Source organism: Macrotis lagotis, chromosome 6 (assembly GCF_037893015.1).
Source record: "Macrotis lagotis isolate mMagLag1 chromosome 6, bilby.v1.9.chrom.fasta, whole genome shotgun sequence".
In the NCBI taxonomy this organism is placed as follows: domain Eukaryota; kingdom Metazoa; phylum Chordata; class Mammalia; order Peramelemorphia; family Peramelidae; genus Macrotis; species Macrotis lagotis.
This window is the reverse complement of record NC_133663.1, coordinates 203044631-203057845: the sequence shown is the minus strand read 5'-3', so window position 1 is coordinate 203057845 and position 13215 is coordinate 203044631. Positions and strand designations below refer to the sequence as shown.

The window sequence follows — 13215 nt, the reverse complement described above, 5'->3', positions numbered from 1 at the left end:
CATTTAGACTGGGATATAAATGAATTCAATGTAACTATTAAGAATCATTTCAGATCTCAGTTTTGTTCTTGAGTTAGGCACATGTACACACACTCATAAACACACATGAATACAATCCTTATTGGAACAAAGATTACACATTTATCTACTTATGTAGTGAGATTTTAGGAATTCTGGTCAACTCACTTAAATTCCAGGCTAGTGGAGAGGAGTGAAGAGACTCACTGAAAACTACACAGAGATCTCCGATTTAAAATTTATTTTAAAAAAAACCACACATACACATACACATATTTATATTATTTTTTGAATAATACCTGTGAGAGATAACCTTCACTGAAGGTTCATCATGAACATACTCATCTCCTTTTTTATACCTTGCAGACAGGCTCAGTTTTGTTTCTTGTGTAATCAGTGATTTTCCTGAAATGAGATAATTTTTTTAAAAAAGATTTTGAGTTTTGAGTTTTACAATTTTTCTCCCAATGTTACTCCCCTCCCCCCATGGAAAGCAATCTGTCAGTCTTTATTTTGTTTCCATGTTGTACATTGTTCCAAATTGAGTGTGATGAGAGAGAAATCAAATCCTTAAGGAAGAAACAAAAAGTATAAGAGATAACAAGATCAGACAATAAGATAGCAGGGTTTTTTTTCTAAATTAAAGGCAATAGTCCTTGAAATTGTTCAAAATCCATAGCTCTTTATCTGGATACAGATGGTATTCTCCATTACAGACAGCCCAAAATTGTCCCTGATTGTTGCACTGGTGGAACGAGCGAGTCCATCAAGGTTGATCATCACCCCCATGTTGCTGTTAGGGTGTACATTGTTTTTCTGGTTCTGCTCATCTCACTCAGCATCAGTTCATGCAAATCCCTCCAGGCTTCCCTGAATTCCCGTCCCTCCTGGTTTCTAATAGAACAATAGTGTTCTATTACATACATATACCACAGTTTGCTAAGCCATTCCCCAAATGAAGGACATTTACTGCTGCTATGAATATTTTTCTACAAGTGATGTTTTTATACTTTTTCATCATCTCTTCAGGGTATAGACCTAATAGTGGTATTGCTGGATCAAAGGGTATGTTCATTTTTGTTGCCCTTTGGGCATAGTTCCAAATTTTTCTCCAGAAAGATTTGGATGAGTTCACAGCTCCTCCAACAGTGTAATAGTGTCCCAGATTTCCCACAACCCTTCCAACAATGATCATTATCTGTCAGGGGCCAAGAAGCCCCCATAAAAAGAGCAAATAAATTCCAGACATACCAGGAGCCAAGAAGCCCCCTGTCAGATAAGATAAAAGGAGCACACAAAATTCCAGGCATACCAAGGGCCAAGATAAAGAAAAGAGGCCTCACCCTCCATTATCAAGAACAAACAGATCACAGACTATCCCTTCTCTCAGGCCAAGGCATACCAACTCCACCCCTAAGCTAATCCCCTTGTTCCTTCTCTACAAAATATAAGCAGGTATTTTCTCAAATAAACTCAGACCTTATCCACCATCCTTGGGTCTCACTCTCCTTATTCTCACCCATTCCATTTCAGGCTGGGTCCTCCTTGACACCCCACTTTTCTGTCCCGCGGGTCGGGGCAATTATCCTTTCTGGTCACGTTAGCCAGTCTGAGAGGGGTGAGTTGGTACCTCAGAGAAGCTTTGATTTGTGAAATGAGATAATTTTAAAGGGAAACAGACTAGCCTTCTTTCTGATTGGACACCTCCAAATTTGGCTAATGGAAATGCATGATGAGGTTTTGTAAACTGCTTTGCTCTGATTGGACATAAATTAACTATGAATAATTATGGTGATGAAGGACTGACTGCTCTGCACTGATTAATTAGAATAGTAAGAAGACTGTGAGCTTACCTCATTAACCAATGGTGAGGCAGGACAGAAGTTAGGGTTGATGTTAACATTAGGATAAAGAAGCCTTCTAGTGTCTGCACTCCACACTCATGTTTGCAGTGGTTTGAGCCATAGGGGCTATGCCCTTTCTCATGAAGCAGTATAAAACCTTTTCTGATCTCTGGCTCGGACTCTGAACTTTTGATTTTGGTGGTCATCAAATACCAATTAACACTGGTAAGAAAAATAATTTTAGGATCAATGATAATTTCTTGAGGAACCTCATGTTGTATATTAGGTTTTAAAACAGTCAATCAGTTGAAAAAGGGTAAAAACATCATTTGTACAAAAATATTTATAGCAGCCTTGTTTGTGATGGCAAGGAAATGGAAATCAAGTAAATGTCCTTCAGTTGGGGAATGGCTTAGAAAACTGTGGTATATGTATGTCATGGAACACTATTATTCTATTAGAAACCAGGAGGGATGGGATTTCAGGGAAGCCTGGAGGGATTTGCATGAACTGATGCTGAGTGAGATGAGCAGAACCAGAAAAAACACTGTACACCCTAACAGCAACATGGGGGTGATGATCAACCTTGAAGGAGTCACTCATTCCATCAGTGCAATATGCGGGAACAATTTTGGGCTGTCTGCAAAGGAGAGTGCCATCTGTATCCAGATAAAGAACTGTGGAGTTTGAACAAAGTTCAAGGACTTTTCCCTTTAATGTAGAAAAAAACAGGTCTTATTGTCTTGTCTCTTCCTTAAGGATATGATTTCTCTTTTATCACACTCAATTTGGATCAATGTACAACATGGAAACAAAGTAAAGACTGATAGATTGCTTTCCATTGGGGGGGAAAGTAAGACTGGGGGGAAAATTGTAAAACTCAAATAATATCTTTAATAAAAATAAATTAAAAAATAGTCAATCAGTAATCAAAATTCCCTGATAAAGTTGAATGCATTTTTAAATTACTTTGCACAGAAGATCAAACCTAGTTACATAATTGCTGAGATAATTATTCTTATTCTTTTCAAGGATTTATAAATGTAGCAGTCCAGTGTTGGCATTTTTATTAGAAAACAGCTTAATTGAGAACCCATAGAATTTCTTTCAGCCATTCCCAGGTTTAGGTCAGGCTGGCTATCCCCACCTTTCCCCAAGGGTGGGGCTCTCCTCCAACTTGAATTCCTAGTCACCTGGACAGGCTCACTGTGGCTGAACAACCTGGGAAGAGGATGTTCATCCTACCCCTTCCCCCAAACTCAGGGGAAAGGCATGGGAGGGTCCCTAAAACAGGTTTGGGAATTTACCCAATCATTGTGTAGAAATGAGCTTCTGGTCCCTAGGAGTAAAGACTATTCCCCTCCTCCCTCCCCACTGCTGTCCCCAGGAGAGGGCTTCAAAGAAGGAGAGAGTGCTTTACTCTGTTCCTCCTGTGTCAGAGAGAGAGAGAGACAGAGACAGAGACAGAGACAGAGACAGAGACAGAGACAGAGACAGAGACAGAGACAGAGACAGAGACAGAGACAGCGAAAGAGTGACAGAGACACATAGAGACTGAGCCATAGATGAGTGGTTGTCCTCCTGGAGAGAGGGAGACTATGAACCAAGCTGACTAAATCTATAAAGGCCACCCTAATTTGAGAGGCACAGCACCCCCTTCAAAAGTAAGGTGCCTAATCATAGCAGGTTTCTCACAAGCCATTATCAGCACAGCTGGCCCTCATGGCCATGCCCCAGCTATGAGCCATCCCTGCACACTGCACTACACGGTGCTTTCCCCACCATCTCTGGAGCTAAAGGAAGGTAAATAAAGAAAGAAGGTATTTGCAAAATTCAATCTGGTCTTATCTTGGAGATTGCCTAGGTTCAAGGTTCTCTCACCTAATTGAGCAGTTCCGGGGTCAGATTCACACCCCTTTGTGGTTCCTAAAAATGATGGTGAAGAATTATTGTTTTCAATCAAAATTTGAGGATTCTCACAAGTGAAAGAATTCACATTTTAGTTCTGAGGTTTAAAGTTTAGGATTTATTATACAAACCTACAAAGATTAAAGATTAAAACCATTTCTCCTCCTAGAGGAAGAAGAAACACCTTGAGGGCAGGGGTGAATAACAAAAGGTTTGGTGAGGTTTGCTGGGGAGAGAGAATGAGAGAGAGAGAAACTGGGCTGACACTCAAGCATGAGGGGAGTCCAGGCCAGATTTTATAATCCCTGGGCATAGAAGCTTCCGAAGAATATGGGCAAAGGGAGAAATTCCTCCCCCTCCATGTGACTGAAATTAGGTAATAAGACTATAAACAGGGGGAGGAGGGAGATGAGTTGAGGTTGTGAATTTACAGACACAGATAGCACTGTCTTACTATACAGATAGTTCTTCTATATTTCTCCTACATATTATCCAGCTCAGACAAAATTTTCCATGTGAAAGATTGCAAAATTTATTTCCAATGACATTTTATATCCATAACTGTTTTATAATTATTAATCTGTACTTCAACCCATTTTTCAAGTTATTGAGGTTGTAAAAAGTGCTTAGTTTTCATTTCTATTATCAGTTATGAGAAACTGAAGAAAGGATTCTACGTCTTTCAGATGAACAGCTTAAGAAGGATGAAGAAACCTCATACCTCTCTGACTGGCCAATATGACCAGAAAGGATAATGACCATTGTTAAGAGGGTTGTGGGAAATCTGGGACACTATTACATTGTTGGTGGAGCTGTGAACTCATCCAACCTTTCTGGAGAGCAATTTGGAATTATGCCCAAAGGGCAACAAAAATGTGCATACCCTTTGATGCAGCAATACCACTACTGGGTGTATACCCTAAAGAGATGATGAAAAAGAGTAAAGACATCACTTGTACAGAAATATTCATAGCAGCCCTGTTTGCGGTGGCAAAGAATTGTAAGTAAGTGTACTTCAATTAGGGAATGGCTTAACAAACTGTGATATATGTATGTCATGGAACACTATTGTTCTATTAGAAACCAGGAGGGAGGGGCGGCTAGGTGGGGCAGTGGATAAAGCACCAGCCCTGTAGTCAGGAGTACCTGGGTTCAAATTAGGGCTCAAGACACTTAAAAATTACCATTGTTGTGTGGCCTTGGGCAAAAAGAAAGAAACCAGAAAGGAGGGGAATTCAGGGAAGCCTGGAGGGATTTGCATGAACTGATGCTGAGCAAGATGAGCAGAAACAGAAAAACACTCTATGCCCTAACAGCAACATGGGGGTGATGATCAACCTTGATGGACTCGCTCATTCCATCAGTGCAACAATCAGGGTCAATTTGGGGCTGTCTGTAATGGAGAATACCATCTGTATCCAGAGAAAGAACTGTGGAGTTTGATCAAAGACCTCTTAATTTAGGTGAAAAAAATCTGATATCTTATTGTCTGATCTTTCTTTCTATTATACTTTATTTTTCTTCCTTAAGGATATGATTTTTCTTTCATCACATTTAATTTGGATCAATGTATACCATGGAAACAATGTAAAAACTGGCAAATTACCTTCTGTGGGGGGTGGGGAGAGGGAAGTAAAATTAGGGGGAAAATTGAAAAACTCAAAATAAATAAAATCTTTATAATTCAAAAAAAAAATGGAGAAAACTATAAAATGAATTGATGTATAACAGGAAGGATAGGTGTGGGGAAAAAGTGTTCTGCTTTCACAAGGGTGAGAAAGAATCTTGCAGGGATATACATTACAAGGTCATTGTGGAAACTGAGAAGATTCCAGTTTGTTTTACAGGAAGCTGAAGGATACACAAAAAGACAAAAGAATTTGACTAATTTATGAACTAAATGAAGCCCCTCACCAGACTTCAAGTTGCCATTCTGGCAGGGTAGGATAAAAGTTGTGAACTAGTTTAAACTGGTGCTCCTGCTTAGTGTGTCCTAAGTATGTTCCCCTGATGATGAGGACCTATCAGGACTCAGAGGGAAGGAGCAGGGGTCTTCTACCATATGATCTTGTATGCAATGCAGATTTGGGAGGGTCTCTGGCTGAGGGGCACCCATGTCTTGCAAGAGCCATTAATAAATGGATTAATTCTTCCCACACTTCAGTAAGCATAGTCTCCTTTCTTTTGCTACTTGCCAATTTCTCCTTCCTACAAATCAGCTGGAAAGTTTGGAGTGGCTCCTGGCTGCTTTCTGAGGATTCTTTTGACTACTTGGTCCAGAATCAGATGTAAATTCCTCCCTATTGTTCAATGTAACTCTATGGTAAAATGTAAATTTGTCAAGATAAGCCACAGGTCATCCTTCTAACCTTCCCCTGGCTTGAACCCTTTCATAATGATTACCTGATCTCAATCACTTAGAGTGGGTGGGATTTCCCTTTTCCCAATGTTCCTGACTCTTCTCTGCCCAGGAAGTGGACAAGATTGTAAAAGTCTGGGATAAACTCCCTTTTGTGACCAGAGACGCTGGAGGCTAAGCCCAGCCAGCTCTTATGACTGTTTTCCTTTCTCTCTTTCCCTCAGGCATTCTCACCTAGAGCTTTGTTTTTCAGCCTGTCATTAAACAGCTTATAGTCTTTCTAAGAAAGGAAAAAAGTTTTAATTTGGGAATCTTGCAGGTTTGTGAACTAAAAATTCTGGGCTTATCCAACAACAGGGCTACTATTGCAATTATCAAAAATAAAAAAGGTGAATTCACTACTAAAGAGTAGGAAATTAAAGCAATAATTCAGAACTATTTTGCCCAATTGTATGCCAATAAATTTGACAATCTAAGTGAAATGGATGAATATTTACAAAAAATATAAACTGCACAGGTTAAAAGAAAAGGAAATTAAATATATAATAATCCCATCTCAGAAAAAGAAATTGAGCAAGCCATCAATGAACTCTCTAAGAAGAAACATTCAGGGCCAGATGGTTTCACAAGTGAATTCCACCAAACATTCAAGGAAAAATTAGTTTCAATTCTATATAAATTAGTTGAAAAAATAGCTGAAGAAAGAATTCTATCAAATTCTTTCTTTGACAGCAATATGGTGCTGATATCTAAACTAGGAAGAGTCAAAATAAAGGAAGAAAATAATTTCCCTAATGATGTGAATGCAACAATTTTAAATAAAATATTAGGAAGGTGATTATAGCAAGTTAGGACTAGGATCATATACTATGATCAAGAAGGATTTATTTCAGGAATGCAGAGTTGGTTCAATATTAGTAAAACTATCAGCATAACTGACCATATCAATAATAAATCTAACAGTTAGCATTGACCAAAGACACATAAGCTTCAAATCTTTCAAACTTGTGTGGAAGATAGGAAATATTATGTCATTTTATTTGCTTAAGAAAGCAAAAACAAAAGCAAACAAATAAATAAACAAAAAAGTAGAGGAGGCATTTAGGCTGTGAGATTCAGTTGATAGTTCACTTTTGCCAGCACAGGTACAAGAGATTTTCTTTGAATAGTTCTTGATTTCTGCTGAAGGTGGTAAGGGCACCAGCCTTATTACCCCTCTAGGAGAGTCTCGAATACTATAATACCTTGAAAGACAGACAGGGAGAGATTTCTAGAGGAAGAGGTGACTCCTTTTTTTCTTTTAAACATTCTGTTGAGAAGATGGCTATTACAGATCCAGTGACCAATTTTCATGATACAACTACCCTTTGATCCAAGTTTTCATGGGGAGTGAGAAAAACCAAAGTATCTGGGCAAAGTTTGCACCATTATCCCAAAACATCAAGTCTTTCAACATTGAGCATACATCTTTGGAAATATTCAGGTCACTGTTCAGAGCATACCTCCTTAAAGCATACTTCAACTTAGTTCTACTATATCTTCAAAACTAGTTTTTCAGTTTATAGTTGTTTTTATTTGATTGAAATGTTTAAGGTCAAGTAGTATCTGAGTAGATCTCCTTTCTCTTGAATGACTGTTAAAATTTCACAATCTTTACCAAGCAATAGAATTTTCCCTTTGGTTTTATTGCTCCAGCAATAATTTTTCCCCAGGGGATTAAATTATTTGATTTTTCCAATTATATGCAAAAGTAGTTTTCAACATTCATCCATTTCCTGCATTTTCTACCAATCTTCCTTTCCTCCCTGCCTCCCCATGGCAGTGAATAATCTGGTAAAAATTATACATATACAAATGTATTTAAGATATTTCCATATTAGTCATATCCAACAAACCTTTAAAAAGTTTTGCTGCTTTTTGTGGATTTCTTCTACATTTTTCAAAAGTCTAAAACTATTCTCACCTAAAGCTAAGCCTTCTTAACAATATTTTCCCAGAAAATTAACTAACTTTAAAGGTAGAAAGCTTAAAGATTATCTAGTTTACATTTTTATAGAATAGACCAGAAAGGCCCAGAGAAATTGTGAGTTGCTTAAAATAATCAAGAAATTTGAGTCCTGGTTTCTGTCCATATTTAACTTTATCAAAATTTCTTTATTTAGGAAACGTAAGATTACAAGTGAAATGTGAGAGGGGACAGAAATAATGGATTCTTATTTTGTTTCTCTTTTCTCTATCATAATTTATTAGGGAATAGCAAGATTACATCTGAAATGGAAGAGGGGACAGAAATGATGGATTCTAATTTTGTTTCTGTTTTCTCTTTGTAGAAGGTAAGAAAACTTTGTAAAATAAGTTGTCCTTAGCTTCCTTTGACAATTTTAGTGCTGATTTGATTGTTAGAGGACTAACCCACACTTTTATACTGATTCTTTTTTATTACTTATTTTCAGATACTTATTCCTCTTAACTATGTTTTAAAAGCTAATATTTGGGGGGATTTTGGAAACGTGCTTGATTCAATTAAATATCAGCAGTTTATTATAGCAAGAACTTAAGAGGGATCTTATGATTCTGGCCAAAAGCAAACTCCACTCCTCACTGGAAAGTGTGAAGGCTTTTATGGGATTAGAATGATGCAATTTTTACAGTCCCTCCCTTCCAAGGGTTCAATTGGTCTAACTCTCTTCCAGCTTACAATTGTCATGATACACTTTTCCTTAATATATTTCTTTTTCCTCTTTATGTATCCCATATTATGCAAATTAAGCTTAATTTTATGAGGGGCATGAAAAGTAATATGTATAAATCTTATTAAGCAGGTGCAGTTCTTTTTGGGTTATTGCTAAGTTAGGACCAGCTCCCCTTTATTCCTTGGTTCTTCTTTTTGTTGTCTTTTTTCATTCTTTTCTAACTGCAAACTTAGCTTCTTTATTTGACCTTGATTAAATGTTTCTCCAAGCAGTTATGAAAAATTAACTCTTGCATCACTCTGACCTTGTCTGGTACATGAATAGATGATTCTCACCAAACAGTTGTGGGAACTCAACCATTGTTTACACCATCATGACCTTTTTGGTCTCATGATTAGATGTGTAGGTGTGGAAACTTAACTTTTTATTGTGTACAAAGGGATGGAACCAAGATGTACAGAGAAGTCAGAAAGTTGCTTGAATTCTCCCCAGTTTCCCTTGAAAATAATATTAAATGAAGCCTCTAAAATTAAATGAATTCTCACAAAAAGATGGAGTGAAACAATTTTTCCAGCTTAACACAATTTAGAAGGACTTGAGATAAGATCTGCCTCACTTGGATAAAATGTGACTGGAACACAGTGCAGATGGTATCTGATTAAGATAATGGAAGATTCTTAGTCACAACACAGATAAGCAGCCCTGGATAAGCTGGCTACTAGCAAAGAGGCCTTTAGTTCCTGCACAGGAGGCAAATTGCTAGCCTTTGATCCCTCGCACAACAGGAGTGACTAGGCCAGGCCACCCAATACAGTGTACAAGTCACAAATACCTGAAACCTCAACATGGAAATTCAGTGAAAGGTTTGGGCCCCAGCGCAAGAAGTTTTAGATATTGCTCTCTATGCCCTAGGAACAGAGCTCAACTTTAAAAAATGAATAAAACCCCCCAAAAGAGCCCTGTCCATAAAAAACTACCATGATAAAAGGGAAGATCAAAACACAAATGCAGAAGAAAGGAAACAATATCAAAATGCTTACATGTGAAGTCTCAAATGGAAACAAACAGTCTCAAGTCCAAGAAGTCCTCTTGGAAGAGCTCAAACATGTTTTAAGTCAGGCAAGAAAGATAGAATTAAGCATTGGGGGAAATGAGAGTTATGCTGAATTATGGGGGGAAAGTGTCAGTAGCTTAGAAAAGGAAGCACAAAAACTGAAGAAAATAACTCCTAAAAAAATTAAAATTGGCCAAATGGAAAAGAAAAATCCATTCAAGACAAAACTTCTTTAAAAGTATAATTTGCCAAATGGAGATAAAAAAGCTAGCCAACAAAGTAATTCCTTAAAAATTAGAATTGGGGGAGGGAGCAAAATTGTAAAACTCAAAACTTGCAAAAAAAAGATTGGTAGAAACTACTGTTTCATGTAGTTGGAAAAACAAATAAAATATTATAAAGAATTTAGAATTGCACAAGTGGAAATTAATTACTCTATGAGACAATAAGAATCAATCAAACAAAATGATAGCATGGAACCAGATGAAAAAGAATCCACTGATCACTTTCTAAAAGAAATGGCAAAAGGGGAAACTCCAAAGAATATTATAGCCAAATTGCAGAATTACCTGGTCAAAAAGAAATCCATAGGCTGTACTACCAGGATCCTTTTCCATCTCTAAGTAGGCAGCCCTTCTTTCTATAAAAAAGTAAAATACAAGTGAAGGTTAGAGAGATGCAAGATTATTGACTTTAAGCAGATAGAGGAAATGTAGTTTTAGGTTGATAGTAACAACCCCAAATGCCTTTATGATACCCTAAAGGCTATTTGCAGTTCAAAGACATATAAGTTCTGCTGAAGTTATATTGATTAGACCTCAGAACATGATCCTAGAGAGATGGGCTAAACACTTTCCATAATGCTCTTAATAGATCCTCTTCTCAGTCAATGTTGAAGACTTTGACTGTTTATCTTAAATTGAAAGCAATTGACTTCTGGTCAAGATGGTGGAGAGAAGACAGGCACTGTTTTAAGTGCTCCTGGTTCCCCCTCAAAAATAACATGAAAGAAACCTCTTAGCAGAAATTCGATAGACAAAACCCAGAAAGAGAAGCTAGGAAAAAAAAAACACCTACCAAAAAGGGCTGTCACAGGGGACTGTGGCTGAACTGGAAATGGACACCAGATGGCCAGGGCAGGGACAGCAGTGGGGGGAAAAGCCAGAGGACAGGCCTCAGCCACAGAGGCTTTGGTGAGTGGTGGCTCCAAGGAACAACTTTAGCCATGGAATCTTTGGTTGGGGAGAGTAGTTCTGGTGAGTCCCAGTGATGGAACGGTGAGTTACAGCACAGAGAGTTGCCAAGGAAGTCTGGAAAATGACCAGCTAGGCAAGGGACCTAAGTTCTACACTTTTTGCGGAACATTCTTCCCAGAAGGAACAGTAACCACCCCCTACCCCCTCAGGCTTAGGTGTGGGCAAAAGAGTTCACTCAGCTGAAAGGGAGATTAACTCACTCCCTGGGCTCAGCCTATTGCTCAAGATAACCCTATTGCTGAAGGCCTCAAACATTCCAGAGAAAGCAACCAGCCTCCCCTCACTGGCTGACCCTCTGACCCTTGGAATTACAAAGCCAAGTAAACAAAGCTTCTAGGGTTTTCAAAAGCAAACCTCTGAAAGTCAGTGCCCACCCCCCCCAATACAAGATCCTAGGAAAATGAAGAAAGGCCAGTGAAAAGGGGGCCCATGGAGAAATACAAGAATTAGATTCTAACCTAGAGAGATCTAGCACTTCTGAGGAGAATATGAATTCATCTCTAGCCCAGAAAGGCTTCCCAGAAAGGCTTCCTTGAAGAAATCAGGAAGGAGTTTAAAAATCAATTGGAAAAACTGGGAAAAGAAAATCAAGAGAAAATTAACATCTCACAACAAGAAAGCAAATCCTTGGAAAATACAATTGGACAAATACAAAATGAGGACAATTCTCTCTGATTCTCAATTAGGCAAATGCAAAAAGAAAATGATTCTCTCAAAACTGCATTAGGCAAAATGAAAACTACTTCAAAAATAGAATTGACCAATTGGAAAAAGAATTGCAAAAGGTAAATGAAGAAAATTCTTCTCTAAATAAAAGAATGGAATCTGTGGCAATTAATGACTTCTTGAGACAAAATGCTGTTAAATTAAAGCCAAAAGATGGAAAAAATAGAAGAAAATGTAAAATACCTCATGAGCAAAATCATTGACTTCAAGAATAGATCAAGAAGGGACAACCTGAGAATTATAGGTCTTCCTGAACATATTGAAGAGAAAAAAAGCCTGAACTTAATATTACAGATTTGGTGATGGAAAATTGCTCTGATATCATAGAACAAGAGGTCAAAATAGTTATTGAAAGAATACATCAATCCCCCCTGGAAAGAGATCCTAAAATGAAAATGCCAAGAAATGTTGTGGCCAAATTCCAAAAGATAAAGAGAAAATCCTACAAACAGCCAGAAAGAAACAATTTAAATACCAAGGAGCCAAAGTAAAAAAAAAAATTGAAAGCAATCCCTCCCTAGCTGAAGTTCCAACTGAAGAAAAATGTTGAATTGCCTTTAGGCTACTTTCATATGGCCAAGCAACAGGTGTTGTTTTATTCTAGCTGAAATTTGCAAGATGGGGAGGATTCATTTCTCATACAAAAACTTACAGGAATTTTCTAGGTTAAATGGCAAAAGGAGGTTATCTCCCTTCAAGTGTGCCTTTATAAATGTAAAGGAAATAGATTTTCCTTTGATATTCTTTCTTAGTCACAGCTAGCAAGATTCTTGCCAGCCTCTTCCTTAAAGGGTGATCTTTGGAATGGGCATCTTCATAAGAGCCATTGTGACTTCATAAAGGGTGGAGAAACTTGCTGATATGGTGTGTGTTGCTTGACAAATACCAGAGGAATGTCCACAGCAGAGGGTAGGTCTCTACACAACACTTGTAGATCTGATCAAGGTCTTTGATAGTGTTAGTTGTGAAGACTTTAGAAAAATTATGCAAAAATTTGATTACCTGAAGTTCATCAGTTTGATAACATTAATTTCACAATGACATGCTTGTCCAGGTTCTGGATAATGGACAAGATTTTTATACTTTCCAGGTCACCATTGAGTGAAACAAGACTTGCCCCCATGCTTTTTACCATAATGTTTTCAACCATGCTATCAAATGTCTCCAGCAAGGATGAACATGGCATCAAAGATCAACTAACCCACTGATGATTATTCTTTAACTTAAAAAGATTACAAACAAGACTAAAGTGGAGGGAGTGCATACTTTTTTTGTTAGTAGATGATTGTGCATTCAATACAGCCTCTGAAGCTAAGATGCAACAAAGTATGGCTAGATCCTCTGAAGCTTGTGCTAA

The 13215-nt window shown here is 37.8% G+C and overlaps 1 long non-coding RNA gene across 3 annotated transcripts; it reads right to left on the bottom strand.

The window, feature by feature from the left end:
• Nucleotides 1–345: 345 nt before the first annotated feature.
• LOC141491977 (uncharacterized) lies at nucleotides 346–12657 on the bottom strand. Of its 3 annotated transcripts, none has more exons than XR_012469816.1 (4): nucleotides 12511–12657; nucleotides 10446–10516; nucleotides 1872–2084; nucleotides 349–423 (listed from the first exon to the last, which is right to left on the bottom strand). It is a non-coding gene; the product is annotated as an uncharacterized LOC141491977 (long non-coding RNA). The 3 variants fall into 3 exon arrangements; XR_012469817.1 differs by lacking the exon at nucleotides 12511–12657 and adding an exon at nucleotides 10954–11102; XR_012469818.1 differs by lacking the exon at nucleotides 1872–2084 and having other exon boundaries at nucleotides 346–423.
• Between the last annotated feature and the right edge of the window lie 558 nt (nucleotides 12658–13215).